The 26,954-nt window shown below is 38.8% G+C and overlaps 1 long non-coding RNA gene across 1 annotated transcript; it reads right to left on the minus strand.

Annotated features, from left to right (window-relative positions):
- Window positions 1-4,040: 4,040 nt before the first annotated feature.
- Window positions 4,041-26,674, minus strand: LOC121821606 (uncharacterized). The gene is made up of 3 exons (XR_013043829.1): window positions 26,336-26,674; window positions 8,428-8,475; window positions 4,041-4,626 (listed from the first exon to the last, which is right to left on the minus strand). It is a non-coding gene; the product is annotated as an uncharacterized LOC121821606 (long non-coding RNA).
- Between the last annotated feature and the right edge of the window lie 280 nt (window positions 26,675-26,954).

Raw genomic sequence — 26,954 nt, forward strand, 5'->3', positions numbered from 1 at the left:
GTCTCTGCACTAACTTTTCACTCTTAGTCTTTCATTAACTGTTTATTATATCATTTACTTGCATTTCATTTCGCACATTCATGATACACATAATGTGTCAGAAATTCTCTTTGTATTCATCCTCTACTTTTTATTGTGTTAAATTACCCCATTATTCCCCCCCAAAAAAATGTATTGCAACAACATGTAAACTAAAACGTTATGATAAAGTATTACAAAAAGCATCACACTAGGTCTTAACAAGTCATTTGCTCTTTCTAATTTCTGTAAGATCTTTATGGAGACATAACCAAAAAAATAAAAAATAAAACTCTCAATTTGTTCAATTAAGTTCCTTGCCTTTCCCTTGTCTACTGAAGGAAATTCAGGCTGTCATAAAACTGAACCATGAAATATCTCTATTTGGATAAAGAATTTTATAGAAAATGTTGTAAAAAAGCATAATTTAAATTACTTGTTCTTTTGAAACTTAAGTCCTAACAGCTAAAAAAAAATCAAGTACAATTTGAACTAGTCAAGATTTGACAAAAGAAATGAAACCATTTATTATCCACAGGAGACCAGAAAGGAACAGAAGAAAAACAATTAACTGGGCTTAAAATAGTAAAAATATTAGATTCATGAATTATTCATAATGCTAATCTGGATAGGATAGACTCAAACAGAAAAAAATATTGTGCTGTATATATTTATTATATATACGACCATTTCCACCTATAGATTTCACCAGTATTACCATTTCAATATCAAACTGCCCTAGCTCTGTTACTTAATATTTATGCATATATATGTTCAAATCATTTTTTTTTATTTTCAGTTTAAACATACTGGTGTTTGCAAGAGTAATTCAACCTTGGAGAAACTTTTACATTCATGTTTTTATTCCTTCAACCTACCTACTACTTCCAAGTACCTTGGATACAGGCCGGCTTAGCAATCATTGCTGTTCACCAAGCTGTTTGTATTTCATTTAAGGACCTTTAAGTTAGCAAACGCCTTCTGGGAGTCCCACATCACCAGAAAGCAGGCCTAGAAATATCTTTACACCACCCCCAAGTTCACCAGAACAGAAATCCTTGAATCTTTCTTGCACTGAAGGTAGAAAAGTTGCTCCTTAAACTCAAGATAGCCTATCATAAGGTAGCTATTGATGAGAACAGTCTTGAGACATATGTATCCTAACTCCATCTTTATTCATTCCCTAGTCTACTGTTCAGTGGGAGACTCACGGATTGTGTGCAACAAAAGCACACAGTAGAAAAGAACAGGTTGTGTTCTACACATCTAAAATAGTCTAATGGCAGAGGTAATAAATTTACACACAAGCTTCTAGACAGCTGGTAAAGTCAGCTCAGCCAATCTGTAGCATTCTTATTTTCCTTGAAACAACTATGGATTTGTTACTGTTGCTCTTATTTTGTAACCATACACCTTCCCACTCAGTGATCAACTCTGAAAACCCTTTGGAAACCTTCTGCTAATTGTTTTCTCTGTATCCTCAATTGTCATGCTTTAAGAAAGGAACCAACATTGCTCTGTCCCCCAATAGTTTGTTGACTGGTTCCTCTCATCTCTTAACTTTTACCCAATGATTTTCTTCTGTGGATGTCTGATGATCCCTCACAGTAACATCAAAGCAAGACTTCATCTCACTCCTGGTTATCTCTTCTCTTAGTTCTCAGTCTTGTGCCCCAATGCAATGTAATTCCAGCTATTTGAACTTCGCAGTTGCCCTCCAAGTGTGTTCCAAGAGCACCTTTGTATATGTATCTAGCTGTACTGCTTCATACCGCTTCACAACACTCCACGGCATTCTGTGTTCCACTGTGATTTCTTTCTGTTTATCCTTCATTCTCAATTTAATCAACTTATCCTCTGTGATGTTTCATAATCCCCTGTGTAACCACATAGTCATTTTTCTGTCTATTCTATAGTAGTAGAAATGTATTTCAGCATGAGATTGTATTTCTCGCCACTAGTTTGTATGGTTTCATTGTTTTCTGTTTGTTTTCGAAAATGTCTCTTGTAATGCATGGTTCCCTAAAACTCCCTATGTAGCTGAGGATAACTTTGATCTTCGAATCTTCCTGATATGGGCTACCATGCCCAGTTTCATGCTGGTGCTGGGAAATGAGACCAGGGTTTCCTTCACACAGGCTAACCAAGCACTCTATTCACTGAACCACATTTTATGATTGGCATGGTATGTGGACTTCATGATCATAGTGACAATGTGTTTAAAGTTCCATCTTTAAATCTTCAGTTCCTACTACGTCTTATTACTGGACATGCAGTAAATATTTTAATATGTATTATATTAAAATGCAATTATAATATAACAACATATGACTTTATATGGCAAGTGCTCTAACTAAGACATAGGTGAGCTGAGAAAGATGGAGAAGGTTTTGTGACTTGAGTTACATTTAAACTTGGTCAGAATTCATGACTGAGGAAGTCAAAGACCCAAGAGGAGACTCTATTGATACTTTTCTCAATGGTTATATTGTTAAACTGCCTTCCAAATACTTATGTTATAAGTATATAATAATGCTGTTTTTAACCTTAATCAGATGAGCTCCTTATTGTGGTGGGTAATGGTTAACACAGAGACTCAAACGTCCAAGTGCTGAAAATAAATGACAGTGAGTACTCAGTCATAAAGGGTACTCATATAAACCAACTGCATCCCTCAAGTCTAAGAGAACATTGCAGAAAAGATGACAGAACGTAAAAGCTAGAGAACAGGAGAATGTCAAAATACGGTTCATGAATGGAGTTGTGTGAGGAGAATTCTGAGAGCTTGTGAAAAAACTCCGGGAAAACTAGACAAGCCTCTTGCAACCTCTGGTCCCTCTAAGCATGGATTTGTTCTTGGAATGTGCTTTTGTGCTGCTCCTAGGTGTAGTAAGTAGGAATGGGTTTGCTCCAGACAGATTGCGTATTGCTGCTGACCTTTGTTATTCAAAAATGTTTCCAAGCGTGGGTTGTGCTTGTGTCTGGATACAGCCTACACTCCTGTGAACTTTGTTCATATGACCTTGCTTAACCCTCAGGATACCTTCAGAACATAAATTGTCTAGAGCACTCAGTAAAGTTGGCTATTTCATGAGACTTAAGTTTGCCTCATTTTTAGCCTCCAATCTTTCAGGTTCACACTACCCACAAAGCAACAACAGGAGACGTGCCACAAAATGCCATCTTCCATTTATGACAATAACTGCTTCATACATGAACTCACAGCAGCTGTGATTATTTGCACAAGACCTGCACAAAGTCAAGCCATTAAAAAAACACCAGCATGATACAGGGTTCCTGGAGTTTCATGCCCCATATAAATAACTCCTGGCAGTGATGTCTGCTGGAGGAAGAAGAGTTATTTTTCAGTGGAGATTAGTCAGCACATGCAGGCTGCCCATACTCCAGTGGGTGACCCCCACACCCATGCATATATGGGCAGACCCCTCCAGACTCCATGTGTTAAAATAAAAAAGGATACAAACTTAGGTCTGAGATGTTGGGGGTATCCCAAGGAGAAACTGGAAGGAGGAAATGGGGTATGGTTATGATCAAGTTATATTGTATACATGTATGAAATTTTCAAAGAATAAACTATTTTAAAATGGGTGTATGCAAAATAACTATATTAAGGCAGAAAAGGTATCTTGAGAATATATTGATGGAGATTATAAATATCCCAATAAAGGGTATAAGTTGATTATTGAATCTATAAGAAATAAAACATGGCTGGTATTAGCAGATTGGTTTTATACCTCATTTTGTAAAGAAAAGGAACCATAATGCTTTAAGCAGAAAGTCAGCTTAGGTAAACATTATGGGAGTTCACATACAAGTGTATTTTTGTTTGTTTGTTTGTCTTGAAAATAATGGAAATACTATTGGACAAGTAGATATTACTCAAAGATGAGATTGAGTAGAAATGCAGATATGTAGAGAGATAGGGATAGAGATTAATGAAGACATTGACTTCCTGATAAATTTAAGATCAAGAAATTTAGGCCCAGAACAAAAGAGTGATTTTGACAAATTCACCACAAATCAACACAGTTCTGACTATATAACATTTTAGAAGGCACATATCCAACAATAATTTAGTATGTGGTTAGAGAAGATGGGGTACAAGCCATAGAGAAAGCAAAATAGGTATGAGGTAATAAGCCTACAGTTTGGGGAAATTTAATTTCTTTTCTATATCATTAATTTGCTTTTCCACATGAGAAAGAATGGTTTACTGAAAGCAGAGACCTTCCCTATTTGTTTGAAAGCCCACCACCCAACCATGGGTTGGTTCATTTTGTGGAAGTTACATTGGGTTGCTCTCCGACAGTGGGCCCTGGCCAATAAGACTACAGTTCATGTTAGAGCTTGCTGTTTATTGCTGTTAGATGCATGGGTCTGCCTCTTACCCGAGGAAGCCTGGTTGCAAATCAAGTGTGTACAATGTTCCTTTTGAAGACTGGAAACACTGTAGCTTTGGTGTATCCTCGCACCAGACATGGAAAAAGGGGAAAGACCAGCTTGAACAATCATTGTCTTCTTGTCACAACTCCACACATGGCTTTAGACTTGACATATTGAGGTATAGCATGTTTGATGACAAGGTGGCTGCAGAAAGTTAGCAAAAATCCATATTAAAGAAATGTGTCTTTCAATAAGTGAAATATAAGTTAAGAAAACAAAAAAAAGTTAAAATACTGAAATTGGATGGCTCTTGAGTTTTTTATTCTATGTAGAAAACAAACTGCATCACACAGAGTCACAGCCCAGGAGAAAACTTTAAAAATATATATATATGGCAACCACTGAAAAGACCACCTCCTTTTCATTCCAAATGTTTTTTTTTAATTGTAATTTAGATTTATAGAGAAATTATCTCTTGGAATGCACTAACCTTGCACAATACCTGTTACATTTAGATGGCTATAGCTCTTAAGAAATCCAAGTAAATTTCTAAGGAGATGAGTTTTAAGACAATTATTTTAATCTTTTCTCCTCCGTTTCCTCTGCAAATTCTAAAGTAATAGGGTAGCTTAAGCCAATAAGTATCTAATTTGAATTTTTAAAATCTCAAAGTCTGTAGGGAATTCTCTTTGCGTGATACAGGGCATTGAAGGGAAACTTGTAAATGGTTGCCCTTCTTTTCTGTGTGCATACATGACAGGATCTACTGTTCCTACAGTCGGTTCAATCAAAGAAACCATTTGACCTGAATGTCTGACCCAGTGACCAGCGGATTGACTCGGTGCCCAGCCTTCAGCCGTGCTCTGCCCATGCGTGTCCATGTGCTTTGTTTGCTCGCTGGCAGTTTCTGCATAGAGAACACACAGCATATGCCAGGTGGTCATGTGTCTGAGGCAGACAGGAAAGAACAAAGCAAAAAAAAAAAAAAATTCATTTGGACAGAGATGCTTTTCAGCCCTCCAACTGCCAGTCACCGAGAAGAGAAGAAAATGAGATGATGCTTGAATATACTCAACAGTAAACAACATCAAGCCGAGATTCAGATCACAAATCTCCCTCCGCCGCCGCTGACAGGCTCAGCATGCACATGGGGGCAGGAGACAAAGAAATCTGCTCACGGAGGAGAGGCAACACTGGAGAAGAACCTCACCCTGACTGACTGCTGCCCGCTACCTCAGATGGCTGTTTTAGGATATGTTCGATCATAAACATGTGTTCCTAGGTCAGAAACCTGTTTTGTTAAAGGAGAGCACAAAGCAAAAGAAATCAGAACTTGCTTTGTGTCCACATCTTTCCCTTCCCCTTAGCACTTAATGTCCTGCTCACCCTCTACTAGCTCACAAACTATGGGACACAGAGAATAGATGCTCACGCCATCTCAGAGCTGTTAGAATATCATTTGATACAGAAGCAAAAGGATGTGGCTTCTTTAAGAAGAGAAATGGATAATTTCCCTTACAAATATGCGGTGGCGTATTAGTAAGGATGAACACCTTTTCTTCCCTGCAGTTATTATTTAGAAGCTGCTATTGGGTAGATGCAAAACTAGTTCACTTCCGGCACTCTGACTTCTAATAGCACTACTAACTTCCTGCCATTAATCTTAAAAAAACGAGAAAACTGGCATTCAAAACTGACAGTAGACCAGCCCCAGTTCAGTGTTCTTCTGATTCCAAAATGTGGGCAAGTATCATCACAGAGAACTATTGCCTTGGTTTGTTAGTAAGTCTGTTTGCAGGAGTTTCTTCAACATAGTGTATTTCTTAATACAACTGTGCTATTTAACTAATTCAGTACAAGTGAGTGTCATTCTAGATGTTTTCACGTATGAGGGTAGGCCATCTTTTGGCATTTCCCCCTTTCTTGAGGGATTTTTTTCTCTTTATATTAAATCTGACAAGTTCCTTCCATTACTTTTCCCAGTATCTACCTTTGCTGTATGTGATTGATTCGAAAAGGCAGAACTAATCACTCCTTTCTGAGTGCCTTGTGAACACATCCTCAAGCCAATAAATAGGCTTTCTGCTTTTTGCCTGCACTGAACGACTTGTCTATGGCTTTGGCTTAGACCATTTCTGATCACCCAGAAAACAAATCAATTTCTTGTTTTCTTTTGAACTTCCACCCAGGTTACTGTCTTATAATAGTAGAGAAATAAATAGCATTTGTGGTGAGAGTGTATAATTCAATAACAAAATCAAGCAAAACTCTCAGGGGGAAAAAAACAGTACAGGTGTGTGGGCTCCCAAAGTCATGTGAAATGGATGAAATAGCTCTTACAGTGAAGGAACAAAATCGTATTGTCTCTTATCTGGCTTTTAAAGCCATTTTGTTGAGCTGAAAATCCTATATTCATAGAAAAGCCTTGCCTGAGGTGTCGGGATCATCTCTGATTATTAAAGGGAGGATTTTAAAGATCTAATTTACTTTTTGTTATGCACTGCTTGCTATTTGCATTCCACTCCGGCTGAACATTGAAGTGAGACAAGCCTTTGTCACCTTGTGTCTGGTCACGTCTCCCCCCCCCCCCGCCCCCCCTCAAGTCTCCCTACGCTGGCACAGCAGCACAGCAATGCAGGGCTGCAAAGAGCAGCAACATGATTCAGGGGGAAAATAAAATGGAGAAACAAACGGGGGAAAAAGCAATCCGCTTGGGCTCCTAATCAGATGAAAATATATTTAATGACAACATTTATATCGGCAGCAAGCTTTTCTTTCATAAAACCTTTTCTTTATAATTTCCTAAAATGCAGACACTTAGCCTTAACTACCACATGGCTGTAATATTGGCAGCCAGATGAGTACAGCTTTCAGGGAAAAGAAAACATAATGGGAAATGACTGTTATTTTACAGGTCTTGTAAAAATGAGGGAAACGCACAACCTGAGTGAAAACTCCAGATAGTGTCTCTCCCCGAATCTGCCCATGGAGAAACCTAGATAGATGGTTTCAGTTCTGAGGTTGATTCCAGAAATGTATTTGGATTTTTAGTTTAGTTTATTCAGGCATAACTATAGATTCATCCCAGCAAACAGATGTGTTGAAGGTGAACTTTATGTCTGTTCATTGGCAAAGGAAATGGAATTGAGAATTTGAACTAATTTCCATTTTTATTATGTGGTATGACGTTTGCTTCTTTGTTCTCTCATAATCAACTTCAGGCCTCATGAAAATACCCTAGCCGATCATGTCTAACAGGGTTGGATTCCGTGCTCTGAATGTAGAGTTGTTTACGAGTGTTATATCCACCTGTGCACCTGACAGACTTTCTCTCAGCGGAGTAACAAATTGGATTTTTCAAGAGCGAGAGAGAGATACAAGCTCCTTCTAATAAAGTAAATATGATTCCACTTGTATATGGCTGAATTTTTAAACTAAACTAAAAGTGAATCTTTGGGTCATGAGGTGCAAAAATGGGTTTTCTACAACTTTGTTGAAGAAGATGCTGGGCCAGCCTCCTTTATCTTACTGATAAGGACCATGTCTGAATACCTTCTGATCCACCCTTGTCAATGGGACCAATTTTCATTCTGTCTTTGTGCTCACAGAAACAACTGCTGTGAGATTTAAGTCCAGTAGGCTAATCTTACTGGAATTAAGTCACAGGTTTGTCTAAAAACACCAGGAGGAAGAAAGTTGGGGTTCTGAGACCCCCTTTCCTCCTGGCTTGATGTCATAAAGGTGACAGTGAGTGATTTGATGAGTCTTCCACTATGGTCCTCACTCTAGTGGTTCATCATGACTCTATTTTCCATATGTTCTTTTGGCCTTTAGAGGGGCCATGCTTTTTTTTTTTTTTTTACTGTGGCAATTGGGTGTTGTATCAACTCATATTTGATCTCTTATTCTTCCTTGCTGTGTGTGTGTTACTTCATTTTTCTTGTTGCTGTAATAGAACACATTGACTAAAGCAATTTAAGAGATAAAGGGTTTAATTTGACTCACAGTTCTGGGTTATGGTCCATTTTGACCTGGAAGTCACCTCAGCAATGGCTTGATACAGATAGTCACATGGAATTGTGAAGAAGAAAGAAACAGTGATGAATGTCTGCACTCAAATAACTTTCTCCTTTGTTGCCACCCACAGTTATGGTGAGTCTTTTTCTCACCTTATCCTAATCAAAATCATTCCTCACAGACATGTCCAGAGTTTAATCTCACCTAGTCACTCCCAGACACTTGTCTCCCAGGTGATTCTAGGATCTGTTGCTCAACAACCAGTATTAGCCATCCCGACTACCAAACCCTTTTTATGTGCATCATCTTAGATGAATTTTTAGAACATTTTTATGATAACACAAATACCTCCTCCTCTCCCTCACCTTCTTTTTCTCTCCTCTCTCCTCCTTTTGTGAGATGTGTTTTTGTTCTATTGCCTGAAGTTCACAGGGTCCAGACTTCTCTTGAACTCATGATCTTCCTCTCTTAGCTTCGTAATGGCTAAAATTACATGCAAGGGCTGCTATACCTGGCTTCATCTTTTCTCCTAATAGTCACTCTAGTAAAATAACCCACTGGATAATTACAGATTGATTCTAATTGACTTTCACTTCAAAGACTATTATGACCAAGGTTCTCTAACAGTCTCCTCCTTAACCTCCATGGCAAGGACAGAAAGACTTAGAAGAGATTACAGTGCTTATCGTCTCAATAAGCTGAAGAAGCTGCTAGACTGAATAGATGGGATTTCATGTTGATGGAGGCATGAAGAGAAGAATTGTGATTCTCCTGACTGGGTATTCTGAAGTCAAGGAGGAAGGAAATGGGCAAGATGCAATATCAATATCAAGGAAGACTGATTCCAGACTATACAGTCAAATGACAAACGATATAGGATATCTTTTTGTCCAGTGAAAAGCAAGCGCCCAAAAGATTTTGAATGTGTCAGGTGTATATAAGACCTGGGGGGCTTCTTACTGACCATATTTGGTCATTTAGAGCTCAAAATATGCAGTGATATTTATGTACAAATCCTTGAAAAATGTGGACCTCTGAGTTCACATGGAATTAGAGACAGTGAGAAAAACAGAGAATAAAAGAAAGAAAATATAAAACAAATTAGTTCTTTCTTACAGTAAAACAGACTAATTCACAGAATAAAGGTAATAACATATCATAAATAATCAAGGGATTATTCACTCCCATGGATAAAAATCTGATGAGTACCAGAACATTTAAGAATCTTAAAGGCTTACTCCTTCCCAAACTGATTCTTATAAGAGAAATCTAACAACTTCACCATGGAAAAACCTTTCCGATATCCCTCAAGCTTGGGAGAATGTGTTACCTCAAGACATGCCTGTTTGGGTTGGGGCAGAAGAGATGGGCCTCCTCCCCACTTGGGCAGCATGGGAGAGCTGGCTTTGGAGGTGTGGATGAGGGAGAATTGGCTCCACCCCATCCTAGGGTGGTGAGGGAGAGCTGGTCCCTGCCAACTGCAGCACTCAGGAGAGCATGTGCTGCGTCTCACCTGGGGAAAGCAGAAGAGCTGAGCCTGGTGGTATGAGTGTGGAAGAGGTGGCACGGGTGTGGGAGAGAGTGTGAGAACAGGAGAACTGGCCCTGGCCATTTTTGACTTTGGCACTCAGGTAAGCTGCCAGGGCAGCGCTGGAGAGCTGGCCCTGGTGATATGGGTATGAGAAAGCTGGTCCCAATGGCATGAGCATGGGAGAGCCAGTCCTGCCTGCCCCCTTACCAGCTACCTCAGGCAGGAGAACTGGTCCCACTCCTCACCTGAGCAAAGCAGAGGAGCTGGCCCTGCTGGTACAAGTGTAGGAGAGTGAGCGGGATGACCAACTCAGCTACCACCCAGACCCAGATTCAGAGCTTTAAGTTGGCCCACCCCAACATCTACCTCATCTAAGAACTTCTGGAGCATGTGAAGACCCAAAGCTGCAGGATCTCCATGACACAGAGCAACAACAGGTTATCCAAGAGTAGTCTCAGTGAGGATCCAGAACTGAGAGTATAGCACAAGCCAGAGGCGTCAAACCAGACCAATGACTCATTACAAGGAACATTTGCAAACAAAACTGTTTTCCCAAAAGAGTAGACTGGGTAACACACCATGACACACCACAGCTTTCACAGTGAGATAGTTTTTTTGTTTGTTTGTTTGTTTGTTTGGGTTTTTTTGTTGTTTTTAATTTTAATTTTTATTTGTTTTTTATCATTTTTACTTTTTGTTTTATTTTTGGGGGAGGTTGCAAAGGTAGAGGGAGGATATGGAAGGATAGGGAGATGAATGGAATTGGGGTGCATGATGTGAAATTCACAAAGAACCAATAAAAAATTTTTGAAAAATGAAATTAAAGAAAAGACATGCCGTTTTGATGCAAGGATGATTTTGAATTGAAGAAACTTTTAAAAAGAGAGGAGGATTTTGACATTGGTTTCCAGCCAGATCTATACTGAATCAAGGGATTTCCCCAACTTTATTAGCGTGGACTTTCTCACTTTTCCTCAATATGTTCATGTATTTCATCTAACGTTCTGCTTCCTCACCCAGGTTCACTTTCATTCTGTATGGCCAACCTCTGCAAGTAGAAAAGCCAGAATTAGATTTCAGACTTTTCCAACTGTCAGCTTTGTACCCAAACAAACTAGTCATTGCTGTCCCTCAGAAGGAAAGCTGCCTCTCACATATAAAAGAATCTTCGTCTTGGACGGTTCTGTATCTTCAAAGGTTGTTTTGAAATGTTGATGTACCATATAAGTAAAAAAAAAAAAAAAGTAAAGTCTCCAGGCAGATTAAATGCATATATAAATACATAATATAGCCCACTGACTCCAGTTGGCAGAGTTATAGCTTTAGGATAAGAGGCAAAACACTCCCCAAGGAAGTTGGAGACTCCTTTTTCCTGCTGCCAAGTCCTCCCCACCGACTCGCACACGCTGACTAATGCATATGCTTATATTGTAAGGTTCCAGGCACTGGTCTTCACTGTGGCCCGGGTAAGGATGTAAGGAGACATCCTAGTGCAGCCTCTGCATTCCAGAGCAGTACATCTTTTGTCCTCTGCTACATTTCTAAGGTCTTTCTTGCTGCATATTCATGGCCATTAGCAGCATAGATGTCCTGAAGCCTTTTATTCACATTCAATAACATTAAATATGAAATTCATTTTGTAATTTTTAAATGTTGCAACATACACATACAGTATTCTTTAAAAAAAGAAGTAAAGCTATAAAACACTCATTTAGTCAGTTGTTTTAATCTTCTTACTCAAACAAAATATTATCACAGATCTCTTTTTATTTGGCAGTCAGCAGAAATAATGTTGACTTTGGCCCCCTCTTATTAATGAACCACTAGAACTCTGAAATTTCCTTCTATTCCTTCTTAAGGACCTCCAACTTCTGTCAAGTCACGTTTTGCCTTCTGTTGTAGCAGCTTTCACTATCATTGACATCCCCTATTGCAAAATCTTCCATTAAAGAAACAAGTACAATATATTTATTTATTATATTGATTATGAACAGCTGGGTTGTTTCTTGTTTAAAATATCAAAGCAAAGTTACTGGGGAAATGAGCTTTTCTGTACATGATTTCTGTTGCCAAAAAACCTTAATCTCTATTATTTATGTACATATGAGCAGGCTGATCATGTACAAATTTAGCTATTGTTAATACTGCTGATTATTTTTCCAACAGTGTGTATTGAAATAATTTGACTGTTGAATCAACTTACCGTTGAATTAGTCATATAATTTTTGAGCTATCTAGTTGATTCATGTCTTTACTAACAGTATTTTCAGCCTTTTGAAATTGAGGTTAGGCCACGGTGGTGGTGCATGCCTTTAATCACAGCACTCGGGAGGCAGAACCAGGCAGATCTCTGAGTTCGAGGCCAGCCTGGTCTACAGAGCAAGATCCAGGAGAGGCACCAAAACTACATGGAGAAAACCCGTCTCGGGGGGAAAAAAAAAAAAAATGAGGTTAGGGACAAGAAGATGACCTAGCCCCGGCTGCCCATGCCTTAATGATCTGAGTTAGGCTCTCCTATGCCACTTCAAGGCAGATGAAGAGAACCAATTTCATAAAACTTTCTGACTTCCACACAAGCATTGTGGTATAAGTACCCATACAAATAATGTGTGCATACACTAAATAAAAAATTAAAGTATAAAAAAATAAAGTTGATGTTTATCCTTTGGGAGGGTACAATGTTGTATTGTATGGCTTAAGTTGTAGCATGAATCTTTAATTGGTCTTATTAATAAAAACAAAGCTGGGGCCAGTTAGTGGGGTGAATGCTGGAAGATCAGAGAAGCAAAACAAGCCACAGCCACCTCACCTTGCCAATTCCTCAGCTGATCCTGTTTCCTCAGACTGGAAGCCTCTGAGTCCTCATCCAGAATGAATCTCAGCTGAACTGCTTCTCGAAAGCCTAAAAGCTTAACCAGGCCAAAAGCTTCTAGTTTCTGGTCCTCACGCCTTATATACCTTTCTGCTTTCTGCCATCACTTCCTGGGATTAAAGGCGTGAGTCACCACACTTGGCTGTTTCCAGTGTGGCTTTAAACTCACAGAGATCTGGATGGATCTCTGCCTTTGGAATTCGAGGATTAAAGAAAGGCGTGTGCTATCATTTTCTGGCCTCTATATCTAGTGGCTGTTCTGTTCTCTGACCCCAGATAAGTTTATTAGGGTATATAATATTTTGGGGAACACAATATCACCACATTAAGTTTATACTGAATTGAGGAAAAATGAATCTGACCAATTTTTCATATGGCTACTGGCCATTTTGGTATTGATTTATTTAAATCATTCTTTATATTTTGTTCAATTATTAGTTATGATTTTGTTTATTAATTCTTTGGTATCCTTTATACATCTTGCTGATGAGTACATAGAACATATATGTGAATTCATATTTTATATATATATATATATATATAAACAAAAAATATTACATTATATAACATGCCATAATGCACTATTCAATCATCCTGCTAGGTATAACCATTCTGATTCCTGCTTGGACCTATTTTATTTATGTGTTTTCAACTTTTTTAAGATTATATTTCAATTACAACATTTTTCCCATCTCTTTCCTCTCACCAAGCCCTCAGAAATGCCCTTTCCCATATTCCTTCAAATCCAGGCCACTGTTTTCATCAATTGTTAATACATGCAGGAAAGTTTTCATCACATGTGTTTTGTTATGGTCAGAATTCATTTCTGAATGAAGCAGCACTGGACATCTTAACCCACAGCCTCCAAAGTGCTAAGAGAATTAAGTATGATTAAGAATAATATAGTGGGCTAAATTTATGTAAAATTAGGTAACAATAAGAATATATATACACAGCAGTGATAATCTCAAGGGATGAATTATTGGGGAACTGGAGAAGAAATTTTTACCTTCTTGAATACTTATTATTTTTTTCTGTAAAAACATACTATATTTTGTTCTGTATGGCAAATGTGTTGCTCTGATTGGTCAATAAATAAAACACTGATTGGTCAGTGGCCAGGCAGGAAGTATAGGCAGGAAAAGGAGGAGAATTCTGGGAAGTGGAAGGCTGAGTCAGAGTCACTGCCAGCCGCTGCCAGGACAAGCAGCATGTAAAGATGCTGGTAAGCCACGAGCTATGTGGCAAGTATAGATTTATGAAAATGGATTAATTTAAGCTATAAGAACAGTCAGCAAGAAGCCTGCCACGGCCATACAGTTTGTAAGCAATATAAATCTCTATGTTTACTTTATTGGGTCTGAGCGGCTGTGGGACTGGCAGGTGAGAGAGATTTGTCCTGACTGTGGGCAAGGCAGGAAAACTCCAGCTACAATATTTAGATTTAAAGTCCCTACTAATGTTATATAAATAATTCTTTTTTAGAGTAATTTTTTAATAAATTGTACTATTATTCATTCCAGGAATGAGAGGTTCTGGTCTAATTAGGTTGTCCTCTTACCTCTCTACCAATGGAAGCAAGAAATGTCCCAGTGAACATAAATGAGGAGGCTGTCAAAGATCCTGACCATAGATACCTCTAGTTGCAAGCTATTAACTTGTTTTGTAAGCATCAAGGATGCATGGAGGTACATTTTGGGTTCTTGATAAAATTAAAATCATTGAGTTTTAATTCATTAAAAACTGTTTTAGAACACATATCCTTCATTAATGCAATTAACTCCCCATGACTGGGAAAAAATAAGTACCCACTTCGAGGTGCAATTCATATCCAAAGAGGTTGGTTAATTCACCTGGCTGGATTTTGAGCTAATGATTGAGAAATGACCAATATAGTACTTAGGATTTCCACAGAAGAAAAACTTCACAACCGAGTTCATGTCTAAGGTGTTAAATTTTGCTTTGTCTGGGAAAGTATTTATTAACATTTCAGTATTTTTTAATGTCTTTTTAAATTTTTCTCATCTAATCTCCTTTGATATAATATGTCTCTTAATCTGTGAAAATTTAAAGTAAGACTCTCTGTCTTGGTGCTGTGGAATTTGACTTGACAAATGTTGCCCCTAAAATGCTACCGAAATCTTTTCAGGACCTGTGGAGGCAGACGTGACTCTTCTCTTTTGTACTTCTGGGATTTCAGTGGGAAACCACTGCCATGTGCACTGCACGCTAATGACAAGCTGGATGTTTACATGAAAGCCTGTATGTTCTCACACTGCTTTCTGAAACAAGTAATAATCAGCCTGTCATCAACGTCATACTGCAATCAGGCTTTGACAAGGTTGGCAAATAACTTGAAAGGAACTACTCATTCCTGAACACAGCAGATCAAAACCAGACCTGAACAAAAACTCCAAATCTGCTAAATGTCAGCTGTGGAGGCTTAAGGATATGGTATGCAAAGGCAGAAGCAACAGCAGAGAGAACAGCAAAGCCCTACCTTCCCCTCCCACCCACAGTTAACTTTCTCTCTCTCTCTCTCTCTCTCTCTCTCTCTCTCTCTCTCTCTCTCTCTCTCTCTCTCTCTCTCTCTCTCTCACACACACACACACACACACACACACACACACACACACACACACACACACACAGGTTTTCTCAGCTACCAATCTATCAATGGAAAACAATGATCAGCTACCTGAAATGCCCCCTGATTGGGAGCAATACCTGTGCTATGCCTGAATACCATAGGAAGCACAAAGCACATGTCCATTCTTCCTGGAGTTTGTTCTCTCAGCCCACAGGCTTGAACAGACAGGATCTCTAACCTGTTCAAGTATGTTCATTATGGAGAAAGTTGTGGACACAAGGCATTTTTTTCTTTCCTCCTCTTCTCAGTCCTTCTGACTATAAAAAGGAAACACTATTTGTGGCACATGCTAATCTGCAGATATTACCAACTTTAAGAAACCAGTTAAAGATATATCTAATACTTCGAGAAGAAGGTTGTTTAGAAGAAAATGTTTGTTTTTAAATATCAAATGTTAACAATTTCACTCAAAGTATCAGTTTACTTTTGAAGTTTATGTTTTCATAAACATCGGGATTGTTTTTGCACATATAGACTTCAATATTCATGACATATGCCTAAGACTCAAGCCAGACAGAAGGCTAGCATGGAGAAAGGAGGTCCCTACCAGAGAAGCTATTGGCAACTGATAGATGCTGGGAGAAGAAAAGGCAATTTTCTTTAAGAATATATTCCCTGAGGCATCAACCATGCTCCAGTGGAAGGCCACATATCCAAATATTGCATTTGATAAGTAAAAAAGATAAAGAAGATGCAAAGATGGGTGGACAAAGAAGGGGAGGCAGCATGGACATGGGAGGAGTTGGAAGATGGAGTGAATATGATCAAAACACATTGTATGAAATATTACTTCATGCATAGGACATGAAAACAAATTTAACTACAGATTTTGTTCAGTGTTGATTTTGTCTTAGCATAGAATAATTTAATTCATAGCTATTGTAGTAAGCTTTAGAAAGAACCCTGGCCATCAGTTGTTCAGGGGCATAACTCATTCAAAGTAAATATGTCAACAAAAGTACTATCGTCAGCATAAAGTCCACATTCCAAAAATAAAGGAGATATAAAACACATTGAATAATCCCTTTCGTGTCAGTGTGACTATTTGAAACTGTGGCCCGCATAATATTAAAATAAATGTTCAATAAAATATTCACTTTATAAGTATATGTTGATCATTAATTAATTTGTCATTATAGACTCTAGACCATCTTGAGTATGAGAGATAAGCATAGTACACCAGAATTAATTCCTGTTTTTGAGTTTATGATCTGTATAGGGAGAAGATGCTCATGTACATGAACACTGTGGTGGTTTGAATAAGAATGATCCCCATAGGCTCATATATTTGACTGCTTGGTCAACTATTTGAAAAAATTAGAAAGTGTGGCTTTGTTGGGGTAGATGAGGCCTGGTTGGAGGAAGGGTGTCACTAGGGGTGGGGTTTGCCATCTCAAAAGACCATGCCAAGCCCAGAGCCTCTCTCTTTCTGTTTCCTGTGGATCTAGATGTAGAACTTCCAGCTACTTCTCCAGCACCATGCCACCATGCTCCCCACCATGATGACAATGGACTAAACCTCTGAAACTGTGTGCAAGCCCCAAGGAGATGCTTTCTTTTTTCAGTGTTGGCATGGTCAAGGTATGCCTTTACAGTAGAAATGTAACTAAGATAAACATACAACAGTAACTCTGTGAAAGCTCACAATGAACAAATCAAAATCTGGGATACAACAAATATCCACATTGTTTAGGAACATTTAATTACATTCCAATTTTCCCAGTATTCTCAGACCATTTTTTACAATTACAAAAATCCAGGAACACAGACAGAGAACATTGCTGCAGCTTCTGAGATCTCGCTCTACTTACATGTCTAGGCTGCCGTCACCACTTAGTTTTGACTGTCTAGGCTTGTCCATCATTGCCCATCCTGTTATTGGTTTTCTTTACTGAGCCTATTATGTCTAGTCAATTAGTCAATTTCACATCAAAATCTAGAGAACACAGAATTTTCCCCTACAGCAGCTTACTTGAGATTGTATATGTTTTAGCAAACTAAATAGAAGGTTTAATGATTTCATTAAGTAATAAAAATGAAGGAGAAATTTAAAGCAGGCTGTAAAGCAGCACAGGTCTAACAATGTATCAGTTGTACTGCTCTGTGTATTCCAAGACCCTTCTGTCTTCTGTAGTCTAACACTTACCTCTCATGACTACTAAAACCCCTTTCTCTGACTTCTTCACTGTAAAGCTCCAGAACAGTTCATATGGACACATTTTAGAGTCATGGGGCTACTCGAAAGAAAACCGATTTATACATAACTGATAAAGCCCTTTAAACTCTTCTCGAATCAAACATGCTCTAAAGAATCAGCTCTTTGGATTTGTAACTCAGATACACTGGAGAAGGCCAAGAATAAAATTAAGACTACACAAACCCTGACAACTAACAGCTCTTTATATGAATCTTTATTGTTCATATGATACAACCTAATGAGTGCTTGTTGAATTTTTCTTCAAATTTCACTAAGCCCATTTCGTTTTTGATATTCATCACTCAGATAGACTATATTTACCAGTATATTTAAACATTTGAACCATTGTTACCTATCTGGAACTGATGAAATAACCTGAAATAATTTTTGTGCCACAGTCTAATACTTTCTGTAGAGATGTTTTTAATTATCATAAAATTCCCAGTTGAATCTAATCTAAGATCCTCATTACCATCTTTATAATCGGTAGGTTTTAATGGGATAGTTCCTGAAATATTCATTGATTATGTCAAATTCAACTATGAAAATAGACCTCAGAATCCAATGGCTTCAAGGTATTATGCTTTTGAAATATATAATTAAAATAAAGATCTGTACCCAATGGAAGAATCAAATGTTTGTATATTAAACATGAACTGTGATTAATGCCATTAGTAGAGCCAAACTCTAATATATTTCAAAATTGTTTCAGTATTCCAGAGAAATAACTGTATTTGCATAATGAAATGCGGTTTGGCCCATTCATTATGGGCCAAAACCTTCAAGCATCTTGTTTGTGAACTCCAATTTATTTTATGCAAATCCATAAAATATTACTGAGTACAGACTTTAACTATCACTGGCAGTTTATTTATGAGATAAAACCATTTTAACAGATTATTGCAAGATAATCTTGAAGAAACTGCCATTAAAAATACTTTCTCCATATACTTAATGTTTATTTATATTGTATTTATTTATTACATTAAATCTTCCTTGCCACAAAAAGTTGACATTTATCTGGAAAATCATATAGTTCATCATATCACCATCAGGTAAATTAACTATTTTACAGTAATTCTTCATAAGGCATGAGGTGGGAGTGGAAGGGGGAGACTGGAAGGGGGAGGAAAGGGGAGTGGAGGGGAAGAACAGAAGGAAAAAGAACAGAATAGATGTAGGAAAGGAAAGGAAAAGTAGAAAAAGAGCTTGTGGTAGGAGAGTGAGGGATAGAGGAAGGAAGGAAATAAGATGAAAGGAAGAGAAAGAAGAGGGAAAAAAACTAGTATTGCCCTTTCTATTATCTGCTATTTTATCAGATAATGATGTCATTGGTTGTTTTTTTTTTAAGGAACACTTCATATTTTTATGAGAGTTGTTCAGATGTGCACCAGCCTAAGATAGATATAAAGTAAAACACTCCCCCAAATGAAAGGAAGAAAATCAAACATAAAATTTCAAGATAGAAATGCAAAGTTGGAGGTCTGGATGTCACAAAAAGGACAAAAGAAGTAACATGTTATAAGAAGTGTTCATGTTTCCCTTTGTTTTCTGAGTGTACCTAAAGTCTGGAGAGCTTCTAGCTTCCTTGGGGACTGGAAGGTGAGGATGCTAGCATCACAAATGCTGTTCTAGGTACAGGACCTGAAAAGCAGTTCTTCCAAGAAAGACTCCTGAATCTGAGAGTGCTCCCTTTATGTTCACTTTCTCTGCTTCTTTTAGTAAGAAAATTTCCCTAAGCTTTGTTATGTGATTTAGATTGAACACTTATTTGGGATGCAGAAAGGACACACAGTTAAATAGAGGCATAAGTAATTCTAAAAGGTTTTGCATTTCAGCACTTAGATTACAATCCCATGTATTAGATATTTTTTCTGCACTTGAAATAGTGAAATTAAATCTGTCATTTCAGAATTACTAGATCAGACAAAAATTGTTGGTGGAGTCTTCCTGTCCTGCAGGGAATTTTGAAGGACTGTCCTACCTTGTCTTGGCAAAGTTTGGCAGTTCCTTTTTTGCACGCTGCTGGTCCAGTTTGGACAGTATCTGTCAGCAATTGAAACAAGGGTAATTTCTTTGCCCACATAGCTAGCTTTTGCCATAAAGAAAATAAATTCCATATGAAGTTTCTTCAATACTGATCATCTTTTCTTAAGCAGATTTGTGCTGCCGGGAGCAGATGTTTCTCACTGTCATGAAAAGCCTTTGGTTATTAAAGATATTAAATACCTCATTCTGTAGGTCTTTGAAGTTTTTGTCGACCATCTATCTATCTAAATATATCTGTGTGTTTTTACATTAAATCTTCCTTGCCACAGAAATTTGACATTTATCTGGAGAATCATATAGATCATCGTATTACCATCAGGTAAATTAACTATTTTACAGCAACAAACCTAAATGACTATGAGTTTGACTATTATAGATGACTATTAATCTGTATTTCTTAATTACATTATATTTTTAAATTAACTGCATAAGCACAATACCCCAATCAAGAGTAGAAACATACATATAATACAACAGAAATAATTTTAAATTTTTATCCATATACCAAAATCCATACCAATATAAAATATTTTGAGAGTAACAGTTGCTTTTTGGATTAAAATAAATTCAATAATCTACCTTTTTATCCTAACATTTCTATATCATATCCCCCTTTTTCCTTTTGGAAAGAGATCTCTGAATGTACTTCTTTGTCTAGATTTTTTTTGAACCACGACTAATAACAATTTATAACCAGCCCTCCTAATGAAACTCCCATAATCCATTTTCTGCGAATGTATGCACAGTTCTCTAGACTATTTCCTGTTGTTTTGGGGTGCTGGTAATCTTTGGGGAACCTTAGAAAATTTAGGATAATTATTAAGTCTTGGCTGTAATATTCTTTGAGGCTGGATCTTCTAAGTCAGCAACCTGGAAGCTATTCTGGATGCTGGATCATGTAAGCCATCCATTTTCAGTCTCTGCCCCTCCCTTCCCCCTGTGTTCTGAAATACATAAGCTTTTAAAGGTAGCATACATATCTGCATTAATATAAGTATATACTGTGCATTGTACACAAATCAGCCACAGATGATTTTTTTGTTTTGTGTTTGAGCTGATAAAATATACATCGCATGTCTTGTAGTTCTTCTAGGTTTATTTCTTTATGTCTGCAGTCAGGATTTCAAGGGGTCTTTCTCCATCAAATCTGATTTTTTAACCTGGAATTAATCCACAGCCTCTCATTTCCTGTGGAAATAAAAGGATAACCTCTTCCCCAAAATAACATACCTTTTGGATTCAATTTTGAAGTCAAGATATTTTTTAAATGTATAAGTTGGTTAAATCTAGCAGTTTTTATGATCCAGTGTCTCTTAGCAGCTAAAAAAATTCAAAAACAAGACAATAACATACAGGATCCAGACTCTCTGTCTATTTCCCCATCTTTACATGGCTTATATTTTTATTACTTTATTCCCTTTGTAAGGACTATTTCTACCCATTTTCTCTTCTCTCCAAACCTTGTGTATATTTTTAAAGGCACTGTAACCCATTTAGAGGTGGTTTTTTTCTTTGTTTTTGTTTTTTTTGTTTTAATCTGAATCTGTCTTTACTGCATATCTATAACCTTTTCTGTCTGCATGAGCAAAATCCCCAACACCACCCCCCATGCAGCGTGTAGCTTTGTGGAAGGTCAGCTCTCACCTTTTACAGAATTCCTATAAGGAGGAGAGAGGAATAAGAAGCATTTTAGATAGAAAGAGAGTGGAGATGAGACAGACAAAAATACAGAATAGCTTCAAGATGACCTGGATCAAAATCCATCAGTCCCTTCTGTCTCTTCAAATGGGCTTTTTATAACAATGCCAAGGGGCAGGGCAAAAAACCTCCCCCTTGCTAAATCAAAGCATTCCACACAGCAAAGTGCAGACCCTTCCAAATACCTGGTAACCAGTTAATTCATCCGAATGCAGCTCTGCTGGGTAAAGCAAGCTCAGATCTCACTAGGAAACCTCTGAGGGCTCCTACAGGTTCCCCTTTTAACATAATAAAGGACCCCTCAGGCCCCTCAGCCCCTCAGGCCCCTCAGGCCCCTCAGGCCCCTCAGGCCCCCCAGACAGATTGTGCCTGCCTCAGGTCATCTTCTTCAGCTAGACAAGCCTTACCCATCTTCAAGATATACTTTTGGCAAAGGGTACTCTGTATTAGGTTGGAAGCTAGCAAGAAGAACACTGCCTGCCTCTGGCTACCAGCCTCTGGCAGGAGGGAGTGCAGAGCTTCACTCATCTCTGACCCATGTCTCTACTATGAGCTTGCAAGTAGCTGAAACAACCACAGCAATCCCTAGGGCTGCCACACACCCCAGTAAAGGAGTAAAGGATAAGAAAGATGGAATATTCTATTTTGAATGCGTCTAAAATGTCTGTAATAGCCTTGGCTATGCCATGCCCTTTTTTAAATCAATACACTCTTGATGCAAACACATCAAATAAAGTGCATCAAACTTAAAGATTCCCTTAGCTTCACCAAACCATGGTTCATTAATATCAACATAATTCTAATATGAACATTGCTATACATATTTACAAATGGCATGAATATTAAGATACACATTTACACTTCTTACAAACTTATATTCAAAAGTAAACTCTTTATAGGACTGCTTTGCAAACTTCAGCAAACATCTAAAAGAGATGTCTTAATATAACTATTTACATTTTCTTCCAACAATACCAGGAGTACATGAATCATGAGTCACCACAGTTAAAATTGCAGGTAAACTCAAAACTGTTTCATTTCTGAGGTTTGAAGTTCACAATCAGTTTTGATAACATCCTTAAAGTTCCACAAACAGTTTGAAATCAGAGCCTAATTAATCAGTGGCTCAAGATTCTTTAGATCCAACTCTCTCGACTCTGGAATTGGATTAGTGCCACTGGTAGGGAGTTGTAACACTAGGGACATTGACACTTCCCCTATCCACCTTCCCTGCCAGGCCCTCCCAGATGTTCCAGAGCTGGCTGAACTGTGCCCAGTAGTGGCAGACATTCACCATCTGGGGAGTTGTCCCTTTACTCATTGCAGTTCCCCTGAATGCTACAATTCAAACAAATGTTGCTGAAAGCTTCACTCCCCACATCAGCAGAACTTTATGACAGTCTTTCCTGAGAATGTTGCTTCCGGGGGCAAGGATAGTCACCATAGTAACTGAGCTGCTTCTTTTCTCAGCTAGTAGGACTCAGGAACTGCCCCTTGAAGGGGCCATGCATTAATTTGCTGATAGTAGACAGAAGTGGTGTGGCTCCAGGCTCTGTTTCATTATTAAATGGTGACAAAACCTTTGTCCCAAACTCCTTTTCAGCACTCTGAGAGCCCCCTTATTCTCCTGCTTTCCCCCAACTGCAGGATGGGACATCAATATCAGGAACATTGGTTCCATCAGCAGCTACAGTGTCATCAAAGCTGACATTCCACTGTCCCATACATCACATCAAGCACTCAGGCAGCCATCAAGCTCCATTTGATGACTGAGGGTACAATCCCCTCTTCTTTTTTAAAGGTGCATCTAAAGACTGCCATGAGCTCTTTCAATGATGCCTTGTCTTTGATAAACTTCTATTAGCCCAATTTGCCCTTCTTCTGCATCTCTGGCACAACCCAAGTTCCTTATTTACCCTTAAGTTTTTTACACACCCAAAGCAACTTCCTGGTCTCCCTTGCTTTCTAAAGAGTCTCAAAATGGCTTGACAAATGGCATTAGCATTTTAATTGCCTCCTGATGGGTAAGCTTTGTTCCTCTGTTTCCAGTGGCCAGGAGGTAAGACTAACAAAGTTTGTGGGGGAAAAAAATGGCATTTTGAGCTTAAAAAATGGCATTTTAAACTCCTTAAGTTGTTTTAAAAGAATGGGAACATGCATTTGCATGATATTTCCCTGGGCATCTTACTGCCCTATTATGGGGAACATCTGGAAGCCTTGTCTGGACTTACCTTGTCTGAAAGGGGCTCCTTCTTCACAGTCAGTATTTGTACCAAAATCAAGATCAAGCTTTTACTCTTTTGCCACAAGAGGTTTCTGTCCTTCCTGAGTTTGTCTTAGGACACCTTCATTACCATTTGACAGGTGAACTGCCTCAATAAAACTCCCCATCTGGCACTGTCCCCGAGCAGGTTGTGCCCACCCACATGCACAGACCAGAGCTTGGTGTCAGAAGTGAGAACTCCTTGTGGCTCTCCCCACCCCACTCCCACCTCACTGGGTCAGTGGAAAAAAAATTGAGAGTACTTGAAACAAGAGTCTTTTCAGAGAGATTTCCTCCTGGACAGATCTCATTTGTCCCTGCTTATTTCCTCCCCTCAGATGCAGAGTCCCTGGTGCTGCTACCACTTCTCAGGCCCTCTGCTAGCCACTTTCTGTTCTGGGGTAGGGGCTTGCATTCCCATTTGTATGGCCAAACATATCCTCAGCTTTTCCCATGCTATCATTGCAGCTACGGCTAGGGACTTAGACCCTGCTCTTTTCATTGCAGGGAGGATTTCAAAGCATCTGCTGCTCTCTCCATGCCAGGGCTCATCCCACTCGGTGTCTTGTCAGCCAGCAGCTTTCTCCCCCTCCCCCCCCAGTCCTGCACTGCCTCTGCCAAGGTTCTGCCCTTGGGGATTCTGCCTGGTGACTATGGAGACCCCAGTGTCCCCAGAATGCACTCAAACATTGCTTCCCAAATGCTGGCTTGAAGAGGAGACACGGGGCTAACAGTGAGGGTTTGCTTTGTGATGCTTGGGGGTTGGGGGTGGGGTGGGTTGTGCTAGGGCAGCAATTATGGGCAGCTTTCCAAATCTGATAGGTGTTCCCTCAGGTGAGTCTAATTCTACTCCTACAGAAGAAAGAGACCTGAGAAGCTTCCAGTTTTTGAGTAAGAGAAATTATTAAGTTTTTCAAGCCTTCCAGTACCTCCCATGTCTCATCCCAAAACTTCTGTTCCCTAAACTCAGCTTCATGGCCAAGAGGGAACTGCCCCTGATTATATGATGTTATCAGTAAGCGTTTTCATCCAAAGTCACTGGATCAGAAGGTTTTGTCTCACCCATATCTACCTCAGGGAAAAATTTCCCCTTGCTGCTCAGGACTCAGATCTAACCTGTCCATGGGCCAAAAGCTTCCATGGCACTCTTTTCTGGCCCATTTTCCTCATGGTATTTTTGCATTTGGACTCCAATTCTCCCCCAGGAATCTGTGTTCAGATTTCCATAGTCAGAGAATCAAGGACACAGTTCTTCTGTACTTGTTGCTTTTCTACCTTACCCTTAGTGTCTTCCTACTCTATATTCCTATACTTAACTCTATATTTTTTCCTAATTTTAATAGATAGAAATTAAGAGAGAAAGAAAAAAAGGAACCAAGACAGAGAGAGATACTCACTTCAACCTAATCCTTTCTCTATACAATTTTTGCTCCTGAAGAATAAAATACCCCTGCCTTCACTTTTACTGAAAAATCAGACATGTCCAACTGCCTCCTGCAGGGTTATTTCCTACTCTCACTTAACTTCCTCTACACCCAAGTCCCCAGTTCTGGCGACATCTGTGGGGGTCCCTGATTCTAAGTCCCTGTTCAGGGCACCATCTGTGGGAGGCCAGCTCCCACCTTTTATGGGGTTCCTATGAGGAGGAGAGAGGAATAAGAAATGTTTTAGATAGAAAGATAGCAGAGATGACTCAGACAGAAATAAAGTATAGCTTCAGGAGGACCTGGATCAAAATCCACCGGCCCCTTCTATCTCTTCAAAGGAGCTTTCTATAACAATGCCAGGGGACAGGGCAAAAGGCCTCCCCCTTGCTAGATCAAACCATACCACACAGCAAAGTGTAGACCCTTCCAAACATCTGATAACCACACACAAGGTTAAGTAATCCCCTTATGTAGTAGCCCTGCTGTTTAAAGCAAGCTCAGATCTCACTAGGAAACCTCCATAGGCTCCCACATAGCTTAAGCTCACAGGCAGTGGCTGAGAGATGCCTCTCTGTACTACCACCCATGTGAGAGACTTCAGGAACCTGCCATGTGGCTTAGCTCATGGTGTGCTGGCAGTTGCCAGGAGATGTGTCTCTGTACCACAATAGATATGAGAGACACAAAACTATGAAGTCATGTCTGTGTGTTTAAAACCTTTTTAAAAAAAAAAATGATTTCTCGGGCTTTGTGTGGATGTACTTGGCCCTGGATGTTAGGCACCATTTGATGATGGAAGTTTCTATCCCACCAGCAGCTCCCAAATAACCAGTATCCACTTTCCAAATAACTGACTCAAATACTTAATATAAATTATAAATGCTCAGCCAATAGCTCAGGCTTATTACTAACCAGCTCTTACATTTTAAGTTAACCCATATTCCTTATTTTTGCTCTGACACACAGTGGTACCTTTATTATTGTGGCACATTCATCTCCTGCTCCCTCTGCACCTGAGTGGCCACTCCAGGCTGCCCTTCTTCCTCCCAACATTCTCTTAGTCTGGCTCCCCTGCCTATCTTTATTTTGACCAGCTATTGACCAGTTAGCTTCTTTATTAAATCAATCACAGTGACATATATTCACACAGTATAAAGGGATATTTCACAGCAAAAGCTTTTCTTATATCTGACAATGAAATTTACATACCTTTAGCCTACATATGATAATCCACAATTTCATTCACCTCCCATAAATGCTTGTAGTAGCAGTTGAGACAATTCTCCCATCACAGAGTATTTCTTAGTAGGAGAGCACACAGCTCTTTCCCTTAAACAGAGTCTCCTTCCATTCAGCCTTGACTGCAGAGATGCACCTAATTCCCCTGATAGTAAGTAAAAGGTTGTCATTTATAAGCTTTCTCTTTTTCATTATGCCAAAGGTAAAAACCAGCTACAGATAACCCTGGTAATGATGTTGTCTTACTCTCAAAACAGGGAAAATGATGGGGAAGAGAGGAGACAGGAGTTCTGAGAAACATCCCCTGGTTATTGTTGCCAGGGTAACTGTTGCTTGGTATCCTGCAAATAGTCATCGTCTGTCACACTTGGGGTATAATTCACAGACATGTAACACATTTGAGTGTAACTCAAAAAAAATAAGAGGAGGCTAAGCATTCATGTAAACAAAAAAGATAATTTAAATAGACACAAATAAAACTGCATGGCTAATGTTAATATCTAGAGAGAGAGAGATGGGCATAAAATGAATATATTTTTATAGTATAAGAGCCGCTGCTAAATATTACTATGCTTCATATTATACAAAT

This window comes from Peromyscus maniculatus, chromosome 12 (genome assembly GCF_049852395.1).
Source record: "Peromyscus maniculatus bairdii isolate BWxNUB_F1_BW_parent chromosome 12, HU_Pman_BW_mat_3.1, whole genome shotgun sequence".
Classification (NCBI taxonomy): domain Eukaryota; kingdom Metazoa; phylum Chordata; class Mammalia; order Rodentia; family Cricetidae; genus Peromyscus; species Peromyscus maniculatus.